This window comes from Dipodomys merriami, unplaced genomic scaffold, assembly GCF_024711535.1.
Source record: "Dipodomys merriami isolate MVZ:Mamm:240054 unplaced genomic scaffold, mDipMer1.0.p SCAF_239, whole genome shotgun sequence".
Classification (NCBI taxonomy): domain Eukaryota; kingdom Metazoa; phylum Chordata; class Mammalia; order Rodentia; family Heteromyidae; genus Dipodomys; species Dipodomys merriami.
In genome coordinates this window covers 1,598,162-1,604,677 of record NW_027203815.1, presented here as the reverse complement: position 1 = coordinate 1,604,677, position 6,516 = coordinate 1,598,162, and the positions used below count along the sequence as shown (strand labels likewise).

Genomic DNA, 6,516 nt, shown 5'->3' with positions numbered 1-6,516 from the left:
GGGAAAGAAGTCTCTAGTGGCCATCCCTTCAGACTGACAGGTTCTTCCACATGCTCAGACCTCCGTGGGCCAAGGCCTGAGGCTAAAATCTTGCTGGGGCCACTTGCAGGTAGTCAGTGACAGTTTCATCCTGAATATGGTTGATAAATTGAAGGTGCCCAATCAGAACGACAAGCAAAACACTCAACAGAAAGACACAACTAAAGAAAAAGACACATGCTGAGCGTTGTAATTTGCCAACCAGAAAGTGCCAGACTTAGATGGAATATTCTCCAAAAAATTCCCGCATGAAAGTGCCATGCTACAGATGGAAAATTTCCACAAAAATGATGCACTAAACAGCAATTCACCCAGATGGGGACTGGGGGATTCTCCCACAGACCCCGTGGCAGCCCTATAGCATGTCCTACAAGACTCTTTGCCAACCAGAATACAGATCCCGCAGGAAACCAGAATTACAGATACAGAATCTGCAGGCGACCAAAAATAGAGAACGGTAATGACTCCACTTACTTGTCGGGTTTTTCACGACTCCATGCTTTGGGGTCTGGGTGAGTTTATGTGGGGCATCACGGATGAGCCCCCAGAAGAAGTGCCCATATTTTGGATGCCCCCTAACAGACCACCATAGACCATGATCAATGCAAACAGCAAAGAGTTGTTTATTGCAAGCTCGAGCTTGGTTCTCTGAACACTAGATAACCAGTGATGCTAAGAGGCCCTGAGCACAAAATTAACAACACTTTTATAGTATCAAATAATCAAGGTTAGGTGGTCTTCACACAAGCAAGTTCACAATTTCAGGGGGTTTCCACACAAGCAAGTTCACAAGTTCAGGGGGTTTAAGTCCACCCTGATGGCACTACCCTTTTTCTGATGGAACAATTAGTCAACTGTTCTTTTCCTTAAGGATAGGAAGGGTTGGTGGCAACCTGCGGTTTTTTGAGAACTGTTCCTCTTTTGAGGTTATTCTGAGGGAAGCAAAGCTACAGGTTGGTGGCGTTAATCTTAAAATGGGGTTACTGTAGCTCTTCACTAGGTATTTTATTTTTTCTAGCGCCATTACCAATGGAGTTGCTTTCCTGATTTCAGCCATGCTTTTCTTATTGTTGGCATACAGAAAAGCCATGGATTTTAGAGGGTTAATTTTATACCCTGCTACTTTGCCAAAGTTTTGAATCAACTTGATTAAATTGAGAGTGGAGTCCGTGGGATTCTTTAAATGCAAGATCATGTCATCTGCAAAAAGGGAGAGTTTTACTTCATCTTTCCCCATTTGGATCCCTTTTATGTTTGCATCTTGTGTTATTGCTGAAGCTAGGTATTCTAATACTAAATTGAAGATAAGTAAAGAAACTACACATCCTTGTCTGATTTCTGAGTTAACAGGAAATGGCTTTAGTTTTTCATCATTAAGTATAAGGCTGGCTGTAGGTTTGTCATATATAGCCTTTATTGTATTGAGGCAGTTTCTCTGGATTCCTAATTTTTCCAGAACCTTCATCGAAAATGGGTATTGGTTCTTGTTAAATGCTAATTCTGCATCTATTGTGATAACCATGTGGTTCTTATTCTTGCTCTTGTTGATGTAATGAATTATATTAATTGATTTGCATCCCTGAAATGAATCCTGTTTGACCATGATGTATGATTATTTGGATGAAGAGTTGAAGTGCATTGGACTAAATTTTGTTGAGAACTTTTGCTTCAATGTTCATCAAAGAAATGGGTCTATACTTCTCTTTCGTTGATGAGTCCCTGCCTGGTTTTGGGATGAGGGTTATGATGGCTTCATAGAATGAGTTCGGTAGTGAAATTTCTCTTTCAATTTCATTGAAGATTTGAAGGAGTATTGGTGTGAGCTCTGCTTTGAAGGCCTTGTAGAATTCCACTGTAAATCCATCTGATTCTGGGCTTTTCTTGTATGGGAGTTCTCTTATTGTTGTTTCTATTTCAATGCTTTATATGGACCTTTTAAGATGGTTCAACTGATATTGGTTTAGTTTCAGCATGTCAATATTTGCTAGGAAATGGTCCATTTCTGCCAAGTTCTCAACATTATTAGCATGAAGTTTTGAGAAGTATTCCCTTATAGTGTTCTGAATCTTGGTACTTTCTGTGGTGAAGTTTCCATTCTCATCTCTGAATTTATTTATTTAGCTGTGTTCTATTCTTTTTCTAAGTTTTGCTAAAGTTCTGTCTATTTTGTTAATATTATCGAAGAATCAACTCTTTGTTGTGTTGATTCTTTGTATGTTTTTTGTCAGATTCTAATTCGTTTAATTCTGATTTAATTTAATGATTTTTTTTCTGACTACTGGATTGGGGTTTATCTTGCTGCTCTTTTTCAAGGAGATTCAAATCTGTCTAAATTTTTTATTTCAGCTCTCCAATTTGTTGTTGTAGAAACTCAGAGATATAAAATTCCCTCTGAGTACTGCCTTTGCTTTGTCCCAGAGGAGCTGGTAATTTGTATGTTCATTTTTGTTGAACATCACGAACATTTGAATTTCTTTCTAATCTATTCCGTGACCAATTGGTGATTCAACAGTGTGTTGTTCAGCATCCAAATGTTACAGGACTTTCTTTGGTGGCTTTTGGTGTTGAGTTCTAAATTTATTCCCTTGTGTTCTTAGTAATGTAAGGTATAACTTCAATATTTCTGAATTTGGACAGGTTTGCTTTGGACCTAAAATGTGGTCTATTTTGGAAAATGTTCTGTGTGCTGCTGAGAAAAACGTGTATTCTGATACTTCTGGGAGAAATATTAGGTAGATGTCTGTTAAATCTAGTTGTTTAGATTTGTGGTTTCTCTGTTGAGTTTTTGCCAATTTGATCTATGAAGTGGGGATAGGGGTGTGATAAAGTTCCCAACAATTAATGTCTTTGGATCTATGTGAAAATTGAGGGAATGTAGTGTTTCTTGGATAAATTTGGGTGCTCCGTGGTTTGGTGAATAGAGATGTAGTATTGTAATATCCTCCTGAAGGAGCTATCCCTTAATTAGTATGCAGCGACATTTTTTATCTATTCTCACTAAATTTAAATTGAAGTCTCTTTCATGTGATATTAGTATTGCAATTCCCACCAGTTTATGGGAGCCATTTGCCTGGTAGATTTTGTTCCAGCGTTTCACTTTCAAAATGTGTTTTTCTAATGGACAGTTCTGACTTCTGAAGGCAGCAGATAGAAGGATCTGGCTTTTTAACCCAACTAGACAGTCTATGTCACTTAATTGGAGAGTTAAGTCCAGACTTATGAATGAGAGGTGTTTGAGAGTTCCTGCAAAGTTATCCACATTCTTGGGAGCTTCAGTGGCTGGATTCTTCCTATGGTTGTTGGATTCTCAGTTTGGGTGCAGTTTCTTGGCCTTTATTGTGGTCTTGTTGATTTTCTCTGTGTAGGCATCTTTAAGTATCTTTTATAGGGATGGCTTGGTGAAGATATATTGTTTCAGTTTTTCTTTGCTATGGACAGTTTTTATTTCACCTTTGGTTATGAAGGAGAGTTTAGTTCGTTACACTGTTCTTGATTGATAGTTGTCTTTAGAGCATGGCCTTGATCATTGCATGCTCTTCTTGCTTTAATTGTCTTGCTGCAATATATGAGGTGATTCTAATTGGTTTTCCTTTTTAAGTGGTTGACTTTTACTCCTTGACAGCTTTAAGGAACTTTTCCTTTGTCTGAACTGATCCCGTGCGGATCATAAAGTCATGATGGGATATCCTATCCTTGTCTGGTCTATTTGGGGTTCTAAAAGCTTCTTGTATCTGAATAGGCCTATCTTTTTTCATGTTTGGGAAATTCTCTTCTAGGATCCTATTAACCAAATTTCCTAGACCATTAAGTTCTGTCTCTATGTGATACTCCACATCCATTATCCTCAGATTACGCCTTCAGATGGTGTCTTCCAAATGGTGAATAGATGTATCATATTTTTTGGATTTGTCTTGGATAGTTGTATGTTCCTTCTCTATAATAACCTGGCTGTTCTCACTCCCTCAGATTCAATGTTCTGCATGGTCTAACCTACTGTCAAGATTTTCTACTTTGTTTTATTTTTCTTTCTTTTCCTTCTAATTGGTTGGCATTGAAGGCTTCAAATTCTTTGTTGGAGCTTTGTTTTCAATCTTGTATGAACTTCTTTATTTCCTTAATTTTGTGCTCAGTGTTTATTCTAAAATCACTTAGTTGATTGGTTATGGTTTCCTTGAACTCCCATTCCTGCTGTTGGGCTCCATTCTGCATTCCCTTTGTGATTTACCTGAATTCTTTCAGCTGTCTGTTTATAGATTCCATGAAAATATTTGTGTATTCTCATCCCCTCTCACAATTCCTGTATAACTCTTTGATTAGCTTTCTCACGTTCACACAATTCCTGTCTTTTTTTTTTTTACTGTTCTTAGCCTGCTCACATAATTCCTTTATTTCTCATTGACTGTTCTCAACCTGCTCATGCAATTCTTGTATCACTCTTTGAGTAGTTCCTCATGCTCATGAGATTCCTGTATTGATCTTTGGTTTGCCTCCTCTCTCTTCCTATCGTGCTCATCCTGAGACTTTTTCAAGTTTTCAATCATTTCATTCACCATGTTTAGCAGTAGTATTTGTAGAGCTTTTTGGGAACTCTCCTCTGGATTATTCATTAACTCTTCTGTCACTTGATTATCACGAATGGGAGTTGAGATACCCTGATTTGCCATTTTTCTTGTGTTTTTCTGTCTTGTTCTGTCCGTTTGGTATGAAAGTAACATTGTGTGCTAGAATAGTATTTTAAGGCAAGCATCAACCACAGTCCTGTATTTGCACAGTCAAAATGGCTGCAGATAAATTGTAGTTCAACAGATACAATCAATTCAAACAAGTATGGATTAATAGGCTTTGAACAGCAGAGAAGAATTTGGCAAACCAGAAATTATTAGGTTTAGGGAAATATGTGGGAGAAATAGGTTTAGATGTATGTGGAAAGGTAAAAGGAGAGTGAAGTTAATCAAGTCCTAACTTCAGGGAGGGAAAAGGATTGGACAGAATGTTAGGAGAGAGATTAAAAAAAAAGAAAAAATGGAAAAAGAACAATTGAAATTTAAAAAGTGAAACTCAAAATCATGAAAATGTAAAGAAATGTTATTGAGAGAAGAAAAGGTAGGATGACAGGAGGGGAGGAACAGAAACGAAATATGAAAAACTAAAAAATAAAAATCCTTAAAATTAGTTACTTGAAAATTATATAGGTATAAAGAGATAATACTGCTATTAAAGAATTTAAGCCTAAGAGTTTGTGAATAGAGTAATAAATTTCTTGATTATGTGTGTTCCCAATTGGGGATAACATATGATAATCGATGAAGGTTATATATCTGCGGCTGCGCAGAACAGCAATTAAGGCATGCAAAAAAGAAAGAGAAAAAATGAAAAGAATAAAAAAGAGGGGGAAACAAGCTACATAAAATATAATTTCACTCTTTCTTGTCTACTCTCCAGCCACCATGAGGGACAGAAGAGATGGTTTTAGAAGGAAAAGTTTCTACTCTTCCCATTTTTCAAGGGACCATTCTCCCCATAAAAGGGAGCATCCATTTTTCAGAGTCACCTGGAGGTCAAAAGGACTCTCCACAACAGATCTGGCTCCAGTTTCAGCAGCAGGGGCTACTCTCCAGGACGGAGCAGAGCATATTCATTCTACAAGTCTCAGCATAGTTGTGGTGCCTGAACTCTGGGCCTGGGAGCTGTACTTCAGCTCTTCAGCTAAAGGTTAGCACTCTACCACTTGAGCCACGGCACCACTTCCAGGTTTTTACTTTTTGCTTGTATGGTGCTGAGGAATAGAACACAGGGCCTCATGCATGCAAGGCAAGCGCTCTGCCACTGAGCTACCTCCCAAGCCCTCTACTCAGTCTCTGAAAACATCACGAGACACTTCACCTTCAAGCTCTTCAGCAGTTCCTTCATCAAGGGTTTATCGGCAACACTGGGAAACTTTCGGGATGGTTGTGAAAATGCTGATTGAAAAAGATCCTTCATTATTACAGTCAATACAGTTGACACTGAGGCAGAATTTACATGAAATAGGTGAGCGTTGTGTTGAATAATTGAAGCATTAAATTGCAGAGTATGATAATTCTGCTCAAGATTTTGGAGAGCATTTTTAGAAGAATTAGTGTTTAGGTATAATAAACATTAAAAGAAATGTTTCTAGATATAACCACCCTCCCTCCTCCACCTGTGGAACTGTGTAAATCTTTAATGTATGGGACTTTTGTGATGAAGAGCAATATTTTATTTGGCCATATTTCCAATTCAGTCAAAGGTCTAAAATAGTCTTTGAACGATACTTTAGCTATAATTTTTTTCTAAACATAAAGTCACTTAATCCATATTCCCCCTTTGAACTTGCTCTATTCTACTGTCTTCCATAACATATGCTGATTTGTTTGGTCATTTGAGTGTAATTTATAGCTAGACATCTTTCCATTTAAAATGATAGTCTTTTGCATTCTTGGAGCAGAGATCGCAATG

At 37.6% G+C, this 6,516-nt stretch overlaps 1 pseudogene; it reads left to right on the top strand.

Annotated features, from left to right (window-relative positions):
* Positions 1–354: 354 nt before the first annotated feature.
* On the top strand, positions 355–6,149 carry LOC138835453 (periphilin-1 pseudogene; annotated as a pseudogene).
* Positions 6,150–6,516: the final 367 nt, after the last annotated feature.